The 22,019-nt window shown below is 59.2% G+C and overlaps 1 long non-coding RNA gene across 1 annotated transcript; it reads right to left on the bottom strand.

The window, feature by feature from the left end:
- Window positions 1-18,006: 18,006 nt before the first annotated feature.
- On the bottom strand, window positions 18,007-21,916 carry LOC117078812. The gene is made up of 3 exons (XR_004435170.1): window positions 21,629-21,916; window positions 19,342-19,616; window positions 18,007-18,650 (listed from the first exon to the last, which is right to left on the bottom strand). It is a non-coding gene; the product is annotated as an uncharacterized LOC117078812 (long non-coding RNA).
- Between the last annotated feature and the right edge of the window lie 103 nt (window positions 21,917-22,019).

Consider the following 22,019-nt stretch of genomic DNA (forward strand, 5'->3'; position numbering starts at 1 on the left):
GCCCAACCATTCCTCCTTCCCATGGGGTGCAGGGAAGTGCCAGGATGATATCTCCACATGAGCCACCAGCAGGGCTCCCAGGCCACCTGGGCAGGATGCAGAAGTGGCCCCTTGTGAACCCCCATAGGAGCCAGGTGGACCCATGGCTCCTGTCCTCCACCCTTGGCCTTGACTCCAAGACTCAGCCTTGCAGCTCTGGTGACCACGGAGAGGGTCCGAGAGCCTGTGCTTCCAGGAGGATGGGCCTGTGACGCCAAGGCCTTTCGCTGTGGCAGCTGCAGTTGGGAATCCCGTAATGCTGCAATCAGGACTGACAAGCCCCGCCCATGCTGCAATCAGGACTGACAAGCCCCGCCCATGCCGCAATCAGGATTGACAAGCCCCGCCCATGCTGCAATCAGGATTGACAAGCCCCGCCCATCGGGGCAGTGCTGGCGCGACAGGGTCCCCATCCTGAGGGATTAAGCCAACAACGAACCACGGAGCAGTCCACGGGATGGAGAGGGCGCAGGACAACGGGGAATAGCAGACGATGGTGACAGGCGGGTTCTGCCACCCCTGCTGGTGCCTGACACTGCAGACCTCGTCTGCCCTCCTGAGGGACCCTTGTCTTGGTGCCACTTGAGGATGTAAACAGCCGCGGGCCCCTGGCAGCAGTTTCTTGCCATGTGTGGAGGGGTGAGGCCCGTCCGAGGGGACCTGCGAAGGTGGGGTGATGCCAGCCAGCTCTGGAGGACTCCCACCTACTCGAGAGGCCAGAGCTATGGAGGAGGGGCAGAGGGCGAGTGCAGAACTTCCAGATGAGGGGCGATCGGGAGACCTGCAGGCTCCTTCCTTGGGGGTTCCTTGCCCACAGGCCCTCTCCTGCACTCTGGACTTGCTGGGTAACAGGCAGGCACCTGCCAGAGAGCTGGGGTGGGCAGGGGCCTTTCTCTGCCCCAGGGAGAGGTGAGCCTGCGTGTCCGGGGAACCCTTGCGCAGCCCTGGGTTCGAGCCCAGCCTGGCGCCTCTCTTGTCTGCTCTGATCCTCAGCCTCAGCCCTGTGGCCTGTGCTGACGGCTGGGAAGCAGCATCCCCACTCTCAGGAAGTGCCGGGTCCTGTCGGCCACATCGCAGCTCCACAGGGAGGCTCAGCTCCACAGTGGGAACCAAGGAAACCGCGTTGGGGGCGCAGGGGCAGGACCAGCCCCAAGGCCCACAACAGTGAGGGGACAGCCTGGGCTCAGTCTGCAGTCTCCTCCTATCTGAGGGGAAGACGCGGACTTGACGGTAGCAGAGCGTGTTGGGGCTCCCAGGGTTGGAGGTTGCAGGCTATGAGGCCCTGCAGGGCAAAGCCTTTGAGAGATGGGTGGGGAGGTACCCAGAGGTGGGATGAATGCCTGGAATTCAGGCACAACCGGGGAGGTCCAGGGTACCTGGTGCTGTGCCCAGTGCACAGTTAGCGCTTGGCTCTGGAGCTCTAGGGTGTCATCCTGGCGTGGCTGCTGGGACTGCTGCCCTCTGGGCTGGCTCCCTCAGTGCCCCAAGATACCCCCATGCCTGCTCAATACTCAGGGGTCCCTCCAGGGCATCTTATCTCACCGCCTGCTCTTACGCACAGGGAAATTGAGGCCCAGAGAGACAGGGAGGCCTGTCCAAAGTCACACAGCAAAAGGGGCATGCAGACCCTGGCCGGAACCATGCCTGGCTTGCAGCCTCCCAGTACCCTTCTGTTAAACTCAGCCTCGTGGACTGTGGGAAGGGGCACCCCCAGAACACGGCCTCATCATGGGGTCTGGCAGGGCTGTGGCCCTGGACACAGCTGGTACACGGTGGTGAGACGCAGCGTGGGCTGGTGCTGCTGCGGGGACCCGTATGGAAGGAGCTGCAGCCTTGAGCCCCATGGAGCCAAGGGAGGGTCCCTGCAGGGAATGGTGGGGGATAGTGGTGCTGGGCTCATTGGTGAGAAAGCAGAGGGAAAGTCCCAGGCTCCAAAGACCCAATCCGGAAGGGATTGCTGGTGGAGGAGGTCTGGTCACGAGCCTCCCAGGCTCTCCCAGGATTCACACTGGCTCTGCCTGGCCTTGCCATGTGTCCAGGAGCCTGGGGTGAGGTCTGAGTGTGGCGTGTGGGTGGGGCTAGCTGAGTCTTAGCCTACAGAATGGGGCGGCAGGGCCTCAGGGGGAACACTGGGACTAGAGGACCTTGGAATCCTCTAAATTGGCCCCACCTTTTATACATGAGGAGACCAAGGCCCAGAGAGGGGGTTCAGCTATCAAAGCTCTGAGGCAGCTCAGCTCCATGCCAGTCTTCCTGCCACCTGGGCAGGGGGGCCCCTTCACACCCTGGCCTCCTTTCAGCCAGCCAGGTTGCGGTTGGGAGGGGGTGCACTTCCCATGATCTGGGTCTCTAGGCCCACCCAGGGCCAGTCCAGGAGGTGCTGGCTGAGTGAGGTGCTGGGTGAGTGGTGGGTTCCCCCAGGGCAGAGATAGCAGGATGAGGACTGCCACCGTGGGGGGCACCGAGGATTGCCACTGTGGGAGGATTGCTTCCTGTGTGTCCCGTTCCACCTGGCCTGTGCCTGGACTAGCACTTATCATCCCACCCACCTCCTGGTGAGGGTCCCCACAGGAAGCAAGGGGACTAAGTCCCTTGCCTCCCTAGGGCTCACACAGCTGGCCCCTGAAGAGTCAGGTGGGAACCTGGGAGCTCAGAGGCCAGGCCACTGGGCTCCCACTACCTCGGGGCCTTCCACTTGGGGTTTGAGGAGGCGGCCGGACCTCTGGGGTCTGACCCCCGCTGGGGCTGCTGGGGCAATAGACTTCCCAGGGAGAGGGAGAGAGGAAGCCCCGGGGCCCTCTCAGGGGCCTGGCCCTGCTCCCTCCCTCCATGGCCTCCTCTGACACCTGGCCCAGCCAGGGAGGGCTCTAGTGGGGTCAGCACAGGTGCCAGAGCAAGCACAGGTCCAGCGGGCTTGGTGGTTGGGGGTGGTGGCCATGCAGGCCCTGCTTGGCACCTCTTATCCCAGGCACTGGAACACAAAACAGGGCCGAGTATGAGACACTGCTGCGTGGAGCCCTGCTGGGATGCAATCCACGAGTTGAAACCACTGGTCTAGCAGGTCAGTCACTCAACAAGCAGTGCTCACCGAGACAAACCTATAACAGCTGCCTCTCACTGAGCGCTGCTGGCGTGCCAGGCACAGGGGAAGCACTTCAGGTCTATCACTTCACCAAATAATCTTATAACGGGGCATCCTGTTCCCATCTTCAGAAGAGGAAAGGGAGGCTCAGAGAGGCAAAGTCACTTGTCCAAGGTCACACAGTTAGGAGGGTGGAGCTGGGACCAGGCCTGGAGTCTCTCAGCCTTTACAAAGCCGCCAGATTGCCCCACTGAGCCAGGCCTGCTTTCTCTCTGAAAGCTCCAGGAACCCGTCCCCTGGGGAACTGTGACAAGGACCCCACAGCCTGGGAACCCCAGGGGAGAGAGTGTGGGGTCTAAGATCCCTTCTGGGCCCAGGCGCCTGCCCGGGGTGGCCCAGGCCAGCCACCACAAACTGGCCGGGCTGGGCTGAGCTGCAACTCCCTCCAGAGTTGGCCCAGTCCACTCAGGTCAAGAACAGGCCACGTCCCCAGCAGGGCTTGGGACCTGCTTTCTATTTCAGCCCTTCCCAGCCCCTGATGGCCCCTTGGGACGGGAATAGCTGTGTCTGTCTGTGTCTGTCCGTGTCTGTCTGCTCGGCAGGCCTCAGAGGAGTCGCTGTGGGTACCCGGGTTCTCCTGACCTTGACTTCCTCGCTGGCCCAGGAGCTGGGAGCACGGATGTCCAGGGGTAGTGTCCATGCAGGGACGCTGCAGTGGTGGCTGCTGTTCTCTGCCTGACCTCTCCACCTTCCCTCATAGCAATGAGCTTTGGTCACTGTGAGTGGCCGAAACGACCTAGGCCAGCACATGCTAAAAGCTATTGGCTGGACATCTGGCACTGGTGGGCAGGGGAACTGGTGACCTCTAAGGAGCGGGATGTGGGGACCCAGGCTCTGAACTCTCTGGCTCTGAGAGCAACTTTTAGGAAGTTGCTTGGGTTCAGGGTTTCCGGAACAAGCCCTCCCAGGCACTGGCCACCAGCGCAGGACTGAGAATGTGACCCCAAGGTCTCTCCTCACCATCTCTGCAGAAGCCTGAGAGCCTTCCCACCTGCACAACTCTGCTCCACTGTTCTCTCCACCTAGAAAGCCTTTCCCACAGATCCAAACCAGCCTCTAGCCACAAGGCCACCTCCTTCAGGAAGCCTGCCCTGACTGGCTTGTCTTAGCCCTGAATTCTGAGGGCGGTCTGGGCCTGGATCATTTGCTGGGATTTTCCTGAGCCAAGTTTGTCTCCAGCCAAATGTTTGACTCCTCCGAGACAGGGCCAACGTTTCACTTGTTTCTTCCTCCTTTCTGTTGCTGAGCATGTGGGAAGGTATATAGCAGAAGCTCAATAAATGCAAATGCCTACTCATTTTAAAAATGGGTGGGAAGGGCAGGGCTCCAGGCTGGCATGGCCCCATTGCAGGCACTGGGACCCCTTTTCTGCCTGTATAAACTTCCCCACAGAGCCTTCCGGGGTGGCACACACTGCTCTTACGAACAGGAAGTTCTTTCCCGTTTCTAACCTTAGTCCTTCCTGCTGAGGCTTCATCTCATTCTGTCTAGGTTCTGAGGCTCCTAAGAGCTGGACCTGTTCACCCTGCCCTCTCCTCCTAGGGGCAAGGAGACCATCTCTTAGTGAGTGGAGGGGATGCAGTGACCTTGGGGGATGGCGGCAGCGGGATGGACTGCTGATATTACCTTCACTGTCACAAGCAAGGAAACTAAAGCTCCAAGGAACCACCCAGCTACTGGGAGGTGGAGCCAGGATTTGAACCATCAGGTGAGCCTAGGGTCTTGGACTGGCCCCCTGGCTGTGAGCCTCACATTTCTCTGTGCAGAGACCCTCCTGCAATGGGTTCCTCCCCTACTCACCAGGGCTGACCTCTACCTCCCAGGGGAGCCCTGGGCAAGTCCCAGCCTGTCTCCTTCCCGATCTGGGTCTGTCCATCTGGGCAGTGGGGGTACAACCCCAGCGAGGCGGTGGAGGAGTCAGGGCCACTATTTATAGAGGCCTGCTGTCTCTGCCGACTGCCTGCCGCCCTGGAGGAGTGCTCAGGAACGGGAGGAGGGAAGCTGTTGTTGGCGGGGTAGGTTACTTTCCGCAAGGCTGATGCCAAGTCTCCCGGTTGGCAGGCAGGGGAGGGCACTGGGAACCGAGCAAAGGGGAGTCGATGGCACCCACCAATGGGCGGTCCCAACAGGGTAGGCGGGGCCCTGGTGAGGGCTGCAGACCAGATCTCATGTGTGCCTGCTGAAGCCCCAACCCAGGATCCTGAAATCCAAACTGCTCTGAGATAGGGAAGCATTTAGGTAGGTTTGACAAGCTCACTCAGCTGCATAAACTGACTGAACCCAACCTAAGGGTATTCAGAATCCATGTGTCCCTCCCCGTGGGCATATCAATGAGGCTCGCGGCAGAAGTATCCGTGTGCGTGGTGGAGGTGCTCCCCAGACCCCACGGGGTGTGTGTGAGTATGACATCCGCTAGGTACATCTCACCGTCTTTCTAAAATCTGAACCAGATCCTGAAATGTACACAGCCTCAAAAGTTTCTGCAAGCCACTGTGAACCTGATTGTCTCCTGCATTTTACAGATGAGGAAACTGAGGCTTGGAGAAGGGACCAGAGGGTGGCCAGAGCCTGCCCTGGAAGCTGGGACGAGGACTCCTTGGGATCGAAATTCCAGCTCTTGCTGGTGGGGCCCAGTTTGAGGTTGCCTCAAGAGCTGTGGAGTCTCTCACTAAGGAAGTACCTTCCCTGTCTCTGCTACCCCCTAAAATCGGCCTGTTCTGTCCTGAGTGGTCTTCCTGGAGGCCTCCCAGGGCAACTCAGCCCCCACTGGCAGCTCTGGCTCTGCCTAGCTCTGGACCCCTACCAGGCTTTGTTCACTGTCTGCCTGGGGCACAGACCCTCTCTGCCTTCAGCCCCATGGGTGCTGATCTAGGAGGGGCTACCTCCTTCAACTCTGTCACTGCTCCTCCAGGGCAGCAGCTGAGGCCAAGTCTTCAGGTGCTTTGGAGGTGGGAGTGAGAACCAGGCTCAAAATCTAAGCCCCAGGCTCAGGTCCCAGCATGGCAGCTGACCAAGGCCAGGGTTTCATGGCTCAGAGTCTCAGCTGGCTCACTTGGAGTTGACAGCATTGACCTCTCTGTCCTGACCAACTCGTGGGGCCATATAGGGGGTCAAGTGTGAGCCTGGGTCAGGGTTCACTGTGTGACCAGGATCAGGGCTCAGGCTGTGACTAGAACCAAGGATCAGTGTGTGACCAGGGCCAGGGATCAGTGTATGAGCAGGATCAGGGCTCATCCTCTGACTGGAGTCAGCCATCAGGACACTCAGCTCGATGCAGGTTACCCCCCATCTACCCTGGCCCCCTTAAGAAAGCCTCTCATAGACCCCAGGTGGCCCTATGTCGGGCATTTCTCATGACCTCTGTGCCCTGACTTGAGGTGGAGGTGGGGGTCCTCTTTCCAGTGAGGAATGGGGAGGTGCTCAAAGTCCCCGCCCAGGCACTCCCTGCATTCCCTCCCAGGCGCTCCCCACGTCTTTCTCGCAGTGGAGCTGCTGGGGTCTGGGATCCAGCAGGCCTGCCTATGGAGGGCCCCAGACCACTTCCTGCTTATGAGGTGTGTCAGGAGGACAGAGAGCAGGCCTGGAAGTTGCTTAGCTGGTGGGAGCGACTGGGAGTGACTGAAGCTCAGGGAAGAGGTGAGGGAGCCTGGGTGGGGCAGGCACATTCTCAGGCTGCAGGGTGGCTGCCCATGGCCAGGGGTGCTTTTGGAGGGCCAGCTCCCCGGTTCCTATCCTGCCCGGGCCTCTGCTTTTGAAGAGGGTCATGGTGAGCGTCTGGGTTCGGGGCCCTGCATTCCCTCTGACAAGCTGGACTCTGGACTCCAGTCCCCACTCCCCCCGCCCCCCGCCCCACTCTCAGGAAATGAGCCTTGTGCCCATACTGGGTGCCCTCCCTGACCCTGTGACTCAGGCCCCTCTCTGTGGGGGTGTGAGAGCCTTGAGCCCGGCAGGAAACTAGGCAGCAGATCCACAAACACAAAGAGACAAATGGCCTTCCTGATAGCAATGGTGGTGATGGCAGTATCCTCATGACAGTGGCCCCACACCAGGGCACAGAGCCACCTGTGCTGTTCCCCACAAGGGCCGGGCCATGGGGTGCAAAGGCTGCAAGTGAAAAACTCTGCAGACCCCAGCCAGACCCAGGGGAGCCCTGTCCCTGAAGGCCCTGCCTGGCGTGGCAGGTGGGATTAAGGTTGGCAGTCGGTGGAGGAGCAGGTGGGGCTTCCTGGAGGGGAGGGAGGAGAGAGACCCCACTGGTGGGTGGTGGGAGGGGCAGCAGGTCTCAGGCGGGAGTCACGGCTGAGGGCCAGTTCTGGGTGGGGCCTCCTATGGCCAGGGGCAGGGGCAGGACTGCTGGGGGTGGACTACTGCAGGAGTGTGTGTAGAAGCAGATGCTTGCTGTGTCCTGCCTGTGGGTGTCTGGGGAGTGGGCAGGCAGGGCATGGCCATGGGTGGGGAATGGGGTGTGCCCCTCTCAGACCCAGCAAAGACCCTGGGGTCCTAGCCACCAGTCCAGCCTCTGTCTCTACCAGGCACCTGTGTGGGGGACAGGTGGACAGTCAGGTCATTTGAAAACATTCTCCAAGAGGAAGCCCTTAGAATCTTTCGTCTCTTTAGCTGGGGAAGTGCGGGCAACATCCTTTGATTCAGAGATCTGGATCTGGGGTCCTGGGCAGCTCCAATGGCTTCACGAACCCCCAGACCTTGTGTGTGTGCAATTGCCCATGTTTGTGCCATGAGGGTCCATCGGGGCTGTCAAGGGTCTAAAAACCCACGTGGGTTAGAACCACGGTGTGGTCCGGCCCCGTTCAGTGCCAATGGGGCAGGCAGTCCCCAAAGCCACACTGAGAGTTGGAGAGTTAGAGCCAGGTCAGCTGTTGGGAAGGGCTTCTCTGCCCCCATGCCCCAGACCCTCCTCCAGGGGCAGATTTCTGTCCGAGAGACTGGGATGGGCCTCAGATGAGCCCCGTCAACACCCACAGAGAAATGGGCTGTGGAAGATTCGCCTCACTTGTCCCATCGACCATGCGTCTATCTGTCGTTCTCCGGGACCCTGGCAGAGAAGGCCACCGGGGGGGCCGGACACCGCTGTGTGGGGTTAGTTCCAGGCAGCAGCGTCCAGGAGGCTTTCGTCCTTCACCTTTGTACATCCTGGCCGTGTTTGACATCTTTGCGGTGAGCTCGTGCCGTTCTATAAACACACGTCCTTTTCTTCCTTAAAGAACAGCGAAAAGCTGCCTGGAGCGACTGGAAGCAACTCTCGCAGGACGTTAGCAAGGATTCATTCTGGGCCGGGGGAAAGCAGGTGACTGTTAATTTCTTCTTTCCACTGATTTGTATTTATTATTAATTTATACAAAATAAATTTTAATACAGAAACTCCTCTGCTGTCTAATTGTTCAGTCACTTGCATATCACCATCAGGCCTACACACCAGTAGAGGCAGAAATGCGTCGCTTCATGCCGACTTCCCTTCCCAGGTTGTGGCTGCAGGGTGACAGGAGGAGAGAAGCCCCGGTGCACGCCTACCTCATCCCTGGCTGGTCCCAGGCAGTTGTCACCAATCAATGAGGCTCTTCTCCCCAGGAGCCTGGATGGACACCCCCTCCCCGGCCCTCTGGGAAACCGGCCCACTGGACCAGCATAGCGGGCAGCATGGCCCCGACTGGATTGGGTCCAGACTCCTTAATTTACCCATGAGGAACCGGAAGCCCAGAGACATGGGAATTGCCAAAGTTCCACGAGTGTTCAGGGCCAGCCTGCCTGGCTCAGTGTTCTTCCTGCTGGGAGCTGGGCCATGGGCTCTGCACTTCCTCACTCAGCATTTGGGTCCATCTGGGTGGGACTGCCGGGCAGGGCGACGGAAGCCTCCCACCCCTGTCCACTGTCCGGGGGAATACTTAATGTGTCATGTCCTCTACCTGGGCAGAAGCAGGGCAGGGGTGAAGCACCTCTCTGCCCACCAGAGCTGCCTCCCCCAGAGCCCCAGACCCAGGAACCAACCCCCTCCCCACCCCGAGGCCTGCCAGGACCCAGCCCTTACCCAAGGGCCCAGGGGTCCCAACTCAGAGGCTTGAGATGCGGACCCTGGACCACTCAGCTGGCAGGGGGCAGAGTCCGGACTCACACCCAGGCCCACCCAGGCCAGCACACAGCCCCTTCCCCACAGGAGCCTGTGGAGCAAGTCAGGAGGGAGTGAGGACATGGTCCTGAGGACTGCAGGTCTGATGAGGACAGTATCTGCCCTGGGGACCCTGATCTGAGGGAGGAGGCAACAGAAAAATGACTCATCAGCGGGGTGATGGGGACATTTTGGGATGGCAGATTTAGATCTCAACCCAGGCCCCACCGCCTCCCACCAGAAGCAGTTACTTAGCCTCCCTGTGCCTCAGTTTCCCCATCTGCATAGTGAGGACAGCAATGTTTGGGGCTGTGTGAGGAGTAAATGAGGCAACAGTTGTGGTTTGGGTCTGGTCTGTGGCTGTGTGGGGTCCAGTGAGCCCGTGTGTGCCCATGCCTGCCTGTGCATCAGAATCACCAGGAGCTCCCATCAAACGCAGATGTCCGGGCCTGGCCCAGACAGGCTGATTTTAATGGTCTGGGCAGAGGCCTGGTTATCACCATTTTTTTTTTTTTTCCGAGACAGAGTTTCACTCTGTCGCCCAGGCTGGAGTGCAGGGGTGCGATCTCAGCTCACTGCAACCTCCACCTCCAGGGTTCAAGCAATTCTCCTGCCTCAACCTCCCAAGTAGCTGGGATTACAGGTGCCCGCTACCATGCCCGGCTAATTTTTGTATTTTTAGTAGAGATGGGGTTTCACCATGTTTGCTAGACTGGTCTCGAACTTCTGACCGCCCACCTCGGCCTCCCAAAGTGCTGGGATTACAGGTGTGAGCCACCACGCTTGGCCGGTCATCAGCATTTTAAAGACTCTGCCATGATTCTGATGTGCTGCCAGGGTGGCTGTGCCTGAGCTGGCCTTTGGCTCCTGCGCACACACTGAGATGCCGCTTCGAGTGGATACCGGGGGTCAGCCCGCTTGTTTCCCACGGCCAGCCTCTAGTCGGGCTCCCACGGAGTAACTGCCTGAGCCCAGTCTCAAGTAGACATCATCAGTTTCCACGTGTTCCTTCATTCACTCACGAACAAATGGGCTTTACTTTATCCGAGGCCTTGTAGATAATTATTTTTTCCCTCTGTAAACCAAGTCCCATTTAATTCCCATCCAAATTCCTCCAGCCAGAGCCCCCGCTGCCTGCAAGCCTGCTCCCCATCTCCGGCTGAGCAGGTTTGTTTAAGGCCAGGCTGACACTTCTTCTCCTCCCGCCTTGGTGTGTTTACACTAGGGCCATCAGCGGAAACTCCAGGTGCGGGAGGGAGGCCGGAGACAGGGCAGGGACCGCAGGGCTTTCAGGGCATCCTTTCCACACAGTGTCTCAGGTCACCCTGTTCTCAGCCTCGTCCTCGTTCTCACAGGCGAGGCCCTGGAGGTCACTCAGGCCAGGGGAAGTGCTGAGGCGAGGCCTCAGGCTGCTAAGGGGAGCGAGCCCAGGAAGGCTTTTTGAGTGGGGGATGCCCGAATTGGTTTTCTGTGAAGACCAGGAAGCAAACCTGCCTGCCATGGAGTAAACCCGCCTGCCATGGAGTAAACCCGCCTGCCATGGAGTAAACCTGCCTGCCATGGAATGAACAGCATGGCCCGCAGAGAAAACCTCAGGCAGCAGCCAGAAGGCTTGAAATCCATGGCCGTCCATGGAGAGGACTAGTCAGATGCTGGTGGCATGGGCAGGGGAGGCTCTGGGCCACTGTCTGGGTGTGAGTCCTGCCACCACCACCTGATGGCTGAATGGCCTTGGGCACGTTACTTAACTTCCCTGTACCTCAGTTGCCTCATCTCTCAAAGGAGTAATCATATTAACTTCTCAGGGTCATTGCAAGGGTGAAATCATCTAAGGACACAGAGCCTGGAAAGGCACACTCAGGAGTTTGGGCTCTGCCCTACAGACAGCGGGGAGTCATGGCAAGTGGCTGAGCAGCGCTGGAGCTGGCTTTCTGAGGGTCTGAGCTCTCAAAGCCTTTTCTGCGTGGCTGGGTCGTGAGGGTTTTATATTGTCACTGCTGACAAATCACAGACTGGCTACCCTTCCTCCTGGCCAGTCATTGGTTTAGGGGGGATTAGCCTAGCCGGCTTTGGGCCAGTGACAGGTGACCAGAAGCTTATTGTGGGTTCTGAGCTCTCTCCTGTTCCCGGATAGACAGGCAGCCTTTTTGTGAGCATGAGGGAAGCCTGCCTGAGAATGAGGGTGGGGAAAATCTTAGAGACGCACAGCTGGGTGTGGTCACCATGTCCTGGAGCCCACAGTCCCTCTGCACTTCCCATTATGTGAGTTCCTGAATTTCCTCACTGGGAAGCCTGGGATCCTGCCACTTGCTTCTCAAAGTACCCAGTGTCCACACGGCCCAGAGCATCCTCCTAGAGCCCACATCTGATTGCATCCCTCCCTGCTGAAAACTGCCAGGGCCTCCCATTCCTTGATGAGGAAGGATAGTGCTTCACCTGGGCCGCCGGGCCCCACAGCCTGTGCCTCCCACTGCGGGCTCTGCCAGCCACTGACTGTCCTTGAACACACCAGGCACACATCTGCTGTGGGGCCTTGGCACTGCTCCTCCCTCGGCCAGGAGCGCTCTTCCTTTAGGCCAGTCACTGCTCACCTCACTGAGGGCCGAGCTCAAATGTTGGCCCCTCAGGGCAGGTGAGTGGCCAGGACCATCTGGGTTTGCTACAGCCACACACACCCCTGATTCTTCCGTGGCCTTATTGATGGAGGTGTGGGTGTCGCTCACACCACAAATTGCTGGTCAGTGCGGCAGGGGATGGGGCTCTTGCTCCTTGGTGGCCTGGGGACCCGAATGACAGAGGCTCCACCACTGCCTGCAGCCAGTGCTGTCTCAACACAAGGCCTCAGGCTCCCTGTGGTGGGGGACAGTGGAAGAACCGGGCACCAGTTCCTAAAAGCTTTGTCCCTGAAGTGCCCATCACATTCATCTCTTCTACTCACACTGGTGGCCATGCCTAATATGAGGGGGCATGACCCCAAGCCTGGAAGGGGCCTGGCACACAGCAGTGGCTTCCTGGCCATCCAGTCCCCATGAGCGGTCTCTACCCTTCACAGCGGCGTCCTGTTCTTATTTGGGAAAAAATGCACATAACATAAAAGTCACCATGTTAAAGTATGCACCCCGGCTTCATTTAGTACATTCACAGGGTGGAGCCCCATCGTCTCTGCTTCCAAAACATTTCCATCGCCTGAAACAGGAACCCCCATTCTTCCCGCCGAGCCCTGGCAACCACCAATCTGTGCTCGTCTCTATGATGTGCCTACTCTGGGCACTCTGTGTAAATGGAATCAGGCAATATACAGTCTATCGTGTCTGGCTTCTTTCCCTCAGCCTCATTTTCTCAAGAATCGTCCACACCGCAGCCTGGATCAGAGTGCCCTTCCTTTTCACGGCCGCGTGCTATTCCACTGCAGAGATGTGCCACCTTTTCTTTGTTCATCCAATGATGGTTGACGGACATTTGAGCGTTTCCCGGCTTTGGCCACTGTGAACAGCACTGCTACGCATGTTCACACACAAGTTCTTGTTTGAGTCCTGGCTTTTAATTCTTTTGGGGAGGTACCTACGCCTCATCCCATTGAATTCCTTCCTCAACTGATCCCTCTCCACATTCACATGCTCCCTCCGTGCCTCTGTTTCCCTCTCTGTGAACAGGGGATGTTGCTGATCTCCAGTTACGAGCAGCCTCTCTCTTAGGTGGTGCGTTCTGCAGGGAGGGGAACCAGCCACTGCCTCTGCACGCACCTGGCCACACTCACAGCATCTTCCTGTCATTCCTTGGCTTGTTCACTGACCCCTCCCTGATGTGTCCGGAGGACGGGGCCTGGTATCACCTTGTCCTGTGCAGGCCTGACATGCAGGAGGTGTTTGGCTGATGCTTGCTAGTATAGGAATAAGCTAGCTCTCTAACTTGGAGTTTCTCCTTGTGAGGTTTTTTTTGCAAGAAGAAATCTGCTGCTTCGACAGCCGTGGAGGCACATGCCACAGTCCTAGCAACTCCGGAGGCTGAGGCAGGAGGAGCGCTTGAGCCCAGTTGTTCAAGGCTGCAGTGAGCCATGATTGCACCACTGCACTCCAGCCTGGGCAAGAGAGCGAGACCCTGTCTCTTAAACAAACAAGCAAAAACCCTGCTGCTAAAACATGTAGAAAGCGTGATGGATGCCACACTGGCAGTTTTGCTTCCTCAGCCAGCACTGCCCAAATGCTCCCAGGGTCAGAGGTCAGGGATCAGGCCGGCTCCTGGTAGGGGGCTCTGTGTGCCCTGGCAAGTCGCCCCACCCCGGGCCAGGAGCAGGGGGTGAGGGTGCCCACAGCAACAGGCTGTGTCTGGACACAAGCGGTGTGGGGCTGCACCACACTGGGCTCTTCCTGTGCCTCATAAATCAGCTCCAAAGAAAATTCCCCAAAAGGAGTTTCAGCTGCTGCCGAGCCCGGGACAGCAGGCTGGTCTCCCCTCTGGGGAGAAATCTCCTTTCCATCTACCATCCCAGGAGTCCCTGGAGAGGTTCGGTTACCTTCCAAGGGGGGGATACTCACTGCCTCACCGAGACTGGAATCCACTTTGGACTGTTCTCTAAGCCCTGCTAGAGATGTGGGAGTGCTCCCGCCCCACAGCCTGTTCTGAACTCACTTGGGCCATCGCCCAGCTCCAGCCTCTCTCTCAGTGTGAACCCCGAGAGCATCTTCTGCACCCAGGTGGATGGGTGGCTAAAAGCGTGGGCATCAGGGGCTCCTGGGTTTGCTTCCCCGCGCCTGCATTTCCTTGCTGTTTGGTTTTGGATGATTTGCAGGACAGAGGACTACCACTGCCATCGCACGTGCCTGGCCTCTCCACTGGTACCTTCCTGTTGTTCCTTCCCTTGTTCGCCAATTCCTGCCTGATGCAGCTGGAGGACAGGGTCTGGTGTCGCCTTGTCCTGGCACAGGCCTGGCAGGCAGGAGGTGTTTGACTGATGCTTGCTGGATAGAGGAATAAACTAGAGCCAGAACTTGGGCTTCCCTGTGGGGTTTTGTTTGCAAGAAGAAATCCCCTTCTCTGCAGCTCCCTGGGGCCCTGTCATTGCAGAGCGGGACTGGGATGATTGGAGAGGCATGTGCCTCGCTGAGGGCGGCCACTTCTCCAGCCCAGCAGGCTGTAATCTGATGTCCACGGGGACTCTCCTGGTAACTGGTGGTGCATGGCCCCCATGCTGAGAGGCCTGCAGTGTGCACCCCTCGTTTAGAGCATCGTACAGGTTCAGCATGTGTCCGCGGATGGGTGCTTGAGGAGCACCCGTCAGACAGGTGCCTGTCAGGCCATATTTTTGGCAGCAGTAGCTTCCTGGGAATGAGGGATTTTTCCTGGGAAAAAGGAACCCATGGAGGGCGGTCAGCAGCTCTGAGGACATGGTATGAGACCCACAGCCTTCCTTGACTCCAGAGCGGCCAGAAGCTGGGACTCCAGCAAGCCGTGCTGCTCCCACCAGTGCCTGTGTTCCCAGCATCTCATATGCAGCCTCACTCAACTCCTGTCCCTGAGTGCCCACTGGTGGGGACGAGGGAGATGGCAACCACGGATGGATCCCAGGCCAGTGGAGAAGACAGACCCACACACCAGGAGGACGAGGTGTTGTCAGGTTCAGGGGGCCTGGAGGCTGCCTCCTGCCGGCCCTGTCCCATGGTGAGAGGGTCAGGACCTCAGGGTTCCTCAGCCTGGATCTGCCGTGTCTTGGGCAGCATCCAGTGTTTGGGGCTCACAACCTCCAGGGAGGGTCACTTGTTCTGTGGCTGCCCCCTGTATCCCACCAGGCTCCCCATGGGGGGTTGGCATGCAGCCTCAGCACATAGCAGGCCTGGAGGCCCTGGCCCCACGTTCCTCGCTGCTGGGCACTGCACAGCCCACCGGAGCCTGGGTCCCTGGGTGGGGCCAGCTGCCCCTGCCCTCTTCTGGGCCTGGTGGGGACATGTGGACCCTCTGCATTGTTGCACCTCTAGATTCAGCCCTGCTCTGCTCCCCGTGGGGACACCAATCTCCCCAGCCTCCCCAACAGGCCTCATCTGCTGAGGAGTGGGAGGCACGGGGCCCAGGCACCAGGCCCATCTCATCCCTTCCCCGAACATCTGCCTCCTCCCCTTCTCATGTTCCCCTTCACCGCCTCCCTCCTTTCTCCCTCCCTCCCTCCCTTTCCCTTCCCCGTCCTCTCCTTCTTCCTCCTGTTCCTTGCTTTCCTCCCCGTCCCCTCTCTGCCTTCCTCATCTCTCCTCTCTCCTCCTCAGCTCAGGGACCTTCATTGACTCTGGAAAGAACAGGAGAAACAGCCTTACCACAAATTCTCCAAACTGTTCTTGGATTGACGGTTGGGAACTTCAGTGCCAGAAACAGTGTTTTTTCCTGGGTTGACAGTGGTCTCTGAGCCCTGCGGGCCCCTCCAGGGTCTAAGAGGTTCCCAGAAAATGAGGTGGGATGAAAGCCCTCTGTCAATACCCTTGCCCAGCGGTACACGAGAGGGCTTTAGGACAGGAGGCAGGAACCCCACTCCTGGGGCCCCTGGTGGGCCAGGGGTGCAGGGGAGAGGGGCGTTCTGAACCTGGGCGGGTGGGTGAGTGGGGCAGACCCCGGTGGAAGTCCACTCCCCACTCTCCCTGGAGACCTCCCGTGAGGTCTGCCCTCTGAAGATACAGATTTTCCTAAGTCACACTGAGGGGTGGGCTTGCTCAGGCCCAGCCGGGGGTCTTCCTGCAGACCAGCCTGTCCCTCCCCACTTGCCAGTGGTCTGGGCTATACCTGGGGAGGGCAGCTTCTGCTCTGCGCCTCAGGGCCTGGTGAGGGCAACTCATGGAGCGGGCTCTCCCTACATTGGTGGGGGTGAAAAGACAGGCCCTCCCAGGCTGATCTCTGGGGGAGGGTCCTGACCCCCAGGAGTCCTGGGTGCTGAGGAGGCCTCTCCCAGGGCCATAGTCTCCATGGATGGAAGTAGGGGGTGGTGGCTGGGCCAGCCCCCTGACACCCACCAGCTGCCAGGCCTGCTCCGAGAGTCCCCGAGCCCTCCACCACCCTTGGGGCCACACCCAGCTGTGGTATCCCAAAGCCCTGCTACTCTCCCCACCAGCCACTCCAGGCTGGCTCTGCTGGACCCTGCAGGGCAGAGAGGACGGAGCTGGACCCCACCTTGATGGGCCACAGGATGGGGGCATATCAGACACAAGAGAGGTCTCCTTTCGGCCGTGCCACGTGTGCGGGAGCATCAGTCAGACTGTGAACATGCTCAGCCTCAAAGGACTGAGCGGGGAGCTCTGCGCTTGCAGATCACATCCTCCTTCACTGGGACTGTGGGGTGAGGAGCAGACCCTGGCTGTGGCTCTGTCTCTCACCCCGAATGGGGTGCTGCAGGGCTGGCATGTGGACACTTTTTGCTGGCGTCTCCCTTGAATCCCAGCAGATGAGGAGGCCAGGTGGGGCTGCAGACAGGACCTGGCACGCAATTTTAGGGACCCGGGGACAAATGGAAATGCAGGCCTCTCATTCACAAATGTTCAACATCGCCCTACAGCAACAGCAGAGCATTTGACCTGGCTGAGGGCAGCGCCCGTGATCTGCGCCCAGCTCGCACTCAGTGCAGTAGCCCTGCCCACAGGCCCCACGAGGGGGCGCCCGTGTGGCGTGCCTGAGGCCCACTCCCCGCAGGCCCGCCTGCCCCGACCCTCCCGGGCATCCTCAATGCTGCAGCGTGGGTGTCCCGGCCTCCTCACTGGCGGGAGCATCTAGGGACGGTGGTCCTCCGGGAGCTGGGGGTCACACATGCAACGGCAGGTGCCAGATGGGGCTGAGGCCAGCAGGGCCGTGTATCGTGGGACACCTGGCCACGGTCACCCCCAGGGAGGCCCTGTCATCCCCAGGAGACACCCCAGCTCTTGCCTGGGACCCTAGCACCAGGCCACAGGGTCCCTGCTGACTCCCCCATCCTCCCTCCACCAAGGCGCCCCTCCTGCCTGCTGAGCGCCAGCCCCTTTCCTCCAGGAAGAACGCTTGGCCGGCAGCTCCCTGCTCAGATGCAGTGCCTGGGACGTGCCTCCTGGGTGCCCCCAGTATGGTAGCTGGGGCACTGTCTAAGGGGACTCCCACTGCAGGTCCCAGCGCGGCCTGGCACAGGTCCTCAATGAAAGTCTGACAAATGCAGGAGCCGTGGGAACCAGGAGCCCTTTCGGCTGTCAATGGGCCACACAGCTAGAGCATACAGGCTTAGGGGAGCCCCACCAGTGCAGGGGTCCCAGCTCAGTGTCCCCCTAAGCTCCCATACCCTACCTCATTGGTGGTCTCAGAAGTCCAGGTCAGACACAGCCCTACGCCCACCTCAGCCCCCAAGGGGCCGGAGCTCAGCCTGCAGGGGTCTTCCCTCATCCTTGCAGGCAGCACCGGCTGCAGGCTCGGGAAGTCGCCCCACCCTGCCCATGCCAAGTCAGGGCAGGCCTGAGTGCCCCACAGAGCACAGTGAGGTGGTGCTGGGTGGCTTCTGAGGCCAGATCACACGTGTCTTGCTCTCCTGGGACACTCCATACGGGGGAGGCCAGCCCCAGCGCTGGGAGGACACCCAAGGAACCCTACAGAGGGGCGTCTTGAGGAAGACTGAAGCAGCAGCGAATAATCTGCTGGGAGGACACCCAAGCAACCCTACAGAGGGGCGTCTTGAGGAAGACTGAAGCAGCAGCGAATAACCTGCATGGCCTGGCCAGCTGGGCCCGTGAGAGGGCTCCGAAGGGGATCCCCCAGCCGCAGTCGGGCCCTTGCATGTCTGGAACCCTGGCCGTCTGACTGCATCTCCTGAGACCCCCGACAGAACCGCCCAGCCCAGTCACTCAGAACTCCTGACCACAGATGCACAGAGAGCAGGTTTCACAGGCACCACTAATACACAAACGAAAATTTCATCATCATAGTAGCATGGTTGCATTAATGAAACTGGGGGAAGGAGGGACATGAAAATGACCTTCAGAGCTCCTGCATGCCAACCCCCCGGGTCCCGGCCTCCCTCAAGCCCTACTTCCTCTTCGCATCAGGGGCATGGCTGCTTACGCTGGTTCCCTCGATGGCAGAGCCTGAGATGGGGACATGGGCGCAGGTGGTTTATCTGTGATGACCAGGTGAGGGAGCCAACACAGGTGTGTTATCGAGATCTCAGCTGGTTTCAGGACCTCCTGGGAAGCGTGCTGGACACCTGAGGAAGGTCCTTCTGCAGATGGGAGGCAGGTGTGTCCGCCAGAGCCCTGCCACACTGCGGAGGGCTGGCCCTCCTCTGCCCTTCGGGGCTCGGTACACAAGGAAGGCAGGCACTGAGGAGGAGGGTCCAAGCTCGCTCAGAATGGGCCACTGCCACTGAAATCAGGGCACAGGGGGGATGTGAGATGGCCCAGAGAGCATTGTTCCCCACACTTACTCTCTTCCTAGATGTATACTCCTGCACCCCGCTTCTGTTTACCTAACTTACCACTAAACAGCAAGCTCTTTTTAATTTTGTTTGAGCCTCAGGGCTGGAGGAGGATTCAAAAGACAGTCACAAAGACATCTACTGAGCACCTGCTCTGCGCAGGCAGAAGCAACGCAGCACTTGATAGGCACCATCTTATGGGGTCCTCCCCAGAGCCCTGTGAGATTGGAGCTATTACCATGACATTTATAGATGGGGAAACTGAGGCCAGGAGAGGTGAAAGTGTGCAGCGCAGTGATGGGGGCTCAAGAGCTGCTGCTGGTGCCATTAGCCCACCCATGCCCTCCGTGGCTAGATCTAGGTCCCCCAGCCTGGGCCCCTCCTGTAGGGCCCTGCTGGGCTGGAGGAGGCTTTCCAGAAATCCACTTAGCGCTGACCTTGTCTTTGTCCTCCTTGGAGCTAATCTGCTAATCCTGCCAGGCCCAGAGGGCCTCACCACTGTCTAGACCGTCCTGCACGGTCGGCGCCCCTCCAGCAATCCCCTGCCTGCTGGGGGCCTCCTCCTGGCCATGCCTCCAGGGCAGGGGCAGGTCCAGTGACTGGGGTAGGTGGAGCTGGGATTCTTTCTGTGGAACATACCTCAATCCTGGGGGAGATTCTGGAGTCTGGAATTCAGGAGACTGGGCCTGGCTTCTGACCCCACCTTTTCATGGCTCAGCCATCATCTGTGAGGCCCCATCTTCTCCTCTGTCAAACACCGTCACTTTGAGCTCTCTTCCAGCTATGAAATCCCAGGATTCTCCCCAAGCCTCTTCACGCCTGGCCCTTCCACTCACAGCAGTTGGACGGCTCTGGCTTCACCACGACTGGGTTTGAATCTTGACTCTGTTTTCACTTAGCTTGGGCTTCCTGATCTGCAAAACGGGGGTGTCAGGGGTTCCTCTGCAGGGCTCAGTGTGGACTTTGTGGGTGGGTGTAAGTCCCTGGCATGTGGTTAGCACTCGGTGAATGTCTGAGAACTGAAAAGAATCCAGCAAGGAGGAGTCTCCTCCTTTGCTCCCAACTCCCTGCAGGATGACAAGAGTGTGGGGAGGAAGGCGACTCCAGCCTCTTGGGAGCCCACTCACCCCAGCAAATTTGGGTGGCTGGGATAGAAATCTCTCTGAGATTTTGGGCAGGAGAGGAGGAAAATAGCATGAAACAGGCAGGGGGTGTTGGTGCTGCCCAGGCTAGACGAAGCCAAACATTTATTTATTAATGCTTTTTTCTGAGATAGGCTCTTGCTCTTTCACTTAGGCTGGGGTGCGGTGGTGCAATCAGGGCTGACTCTAGCCTTGACCTCTTAGGCTCAGGTGATCCTCCCACCTTAGCCTCCCGAGTAGCTGGGACTACAGGAGCACGCCACCATGCCTGGCTCATTTTTTATTTTTTGTAGAGATAGGGTCCCACTATGTTACCTAGACTGGTCTTGAATTCCTGGGCTCAAGTGGTCCTCCCGCCTCAGCCTCCCAAAGTGCTGGGATTATAGTGTGACTCACTGTGCCTGGCCTGAAGCTAAACATTTAAAAAATAAGAATTAAAATGCAACCACAATGAAATGGGAAGGGGCTGCTTTTACAGGTGCTGAACTTCCCGGCAATAGAAGCATTTAATGGGAGGTTCCCTTTTTCCTAGGACCTCAAAGCTGGAGCACCAGGGATGTTGCCTTGACCTTCCCGTGTGTGGATCTCTGCTTGAACACACCAGGTACAGGACACCCTATTTAGCAGCTAAACGTGGGAACTGTACCAGCTTTACTCCCAACTTGCTGGGCAGTCTTGGGGAGGTGCTGACGTTCTCTGTGTCTCATCAGCAAAACAGGGAGAATACTAGCTCTCCCAATATGGGCTGTGTGAGGACTAAATAAGCTGATGAGCCCAGATTTGAACCCGGGTCTGCAAGGTTATGTCCTCTGAGACATCCCCACCCCTACCCTTAAGGACCAGGGGCCTCTGGACACCATCAGTTCGCCCACCTATCCAGGATTTGCACGCACCAGCTCTGTGCCAGATGCTGGGCACTGGGGACGAGCCAGATGAGGTGTGGACCATGACCTGTGTTGTCACTGATTGGGGGACTTTCTGCCAGAGTGGAGAGTATAGTGGGCTGAGGGACAGGATGGCCAGTGGAGGCTGAGCTCTCAGAGGTGGCGGCAGCTGATGGGGACCACGCAATGGGAAGGACAGAGGCCCTGGAATAGTCTGGGGTGAACTTCCAGGCAAAAGGAGCAGCAGGTGCAAAGGCCCTTAGCTGGGAAGGAAACTTTAGGTTGGAGGAATAGCTTGGCGCTGAGAGAGGCTGGCAGCTAGGTGGCAGGGAGGCAGCCCAGTCAGGTGGTCTTGGGACAGTTTAGGGTCTCTGGCCTTCACCAGTGAGGTGGTGCCTGGAGGCTTTTGCAGAGGAAGGCGGCTCTCACTCCCATCTTCCCAGGGTCCCTCTGGCTGCTGAGGGTGGATGGGTGGAAGAGCATCTTTCGGGGAAGTGGAGGCAGGACTGGAGCAGTTGAACATCTGACTGGGCCAAGGGTCCAGGGATTGGCATGGAAAAGGGCTGGGTGGGTAAGGCCCCTGGGAGACCCCAGCTTGCCTCTGTTTCCCCCTGTCCTGGGGCCTCCTGCATGAACCAGCACTGGTTTTTCCAGTAACTGGAGCCACAAGCCTCCCTAGGAAGGGTTGACCTAGAAGAGGACGTCCTCAAGGTCCCCAAGGGCTAGAGGCTGAGATGCCGCCCTCACCTGGGCTGGCCTCGAAGCCTGGAGGCACGGGGTGGTGCAGCTCAGGCAGGCCCCGTTCACAAGCCTTCCCGCTCTTCTGAGCACCACGTGTCCCGTGGGCGCTCTACCCGTCCTGATAACACGGGGGTCCGGGGGCCTCGAAGCCGGTCTTACCGCAAGTACCCGGGCCGGGTGGCTGCTGTCTTGTCGCCCCAGCCCATCCCCTCAGTCGGCCCGCCTGGCGGCAGGGAACTCAGCCCCAGTCGACTTAGGGGGAAACTGAGAACTCCAAAGTTTCGTGAACTCCATGGCCTCGTCCACATCCCGCCCTCTGCCTCCTTACTCGGGCTTCAAAACTGCCCCTCCGAGGACCGTCCGCCCCAGGCCGACCTGGCCTAGGCGCCCGCCAGGTACAGGAGCCAAGGTACACGAGCCAAGGTCAGCCCCCGAGGCCGCCCGCGCGGCCGCAGCCACCTCCTCCCAGCCCAGGGGCGGCCTCGGGGGAGGCGAGCGCGCGGCCGCGGCGTGGGGAACACTCCCATTGGGCCGTGCCCCCACGTGACCC

Source organism: Trachypithecus francoisi, unplaced genomic scaffold (genome assembly GCF_009764315.1).
Source record: "Trachypithecus francoisi isolate TF-2019V2 unplaced genomic scaffold, Tfra_2.0 Lachesis_group7, whole genome shotgun sequence".
NCBI classification, from domain to species: domain Eukaryota; kingdom Metazoa; phylum Chordata; class Mammalia; order Primates; family Cercopithecidae; genus Trachypithecus; species Trachypithecus francoisi.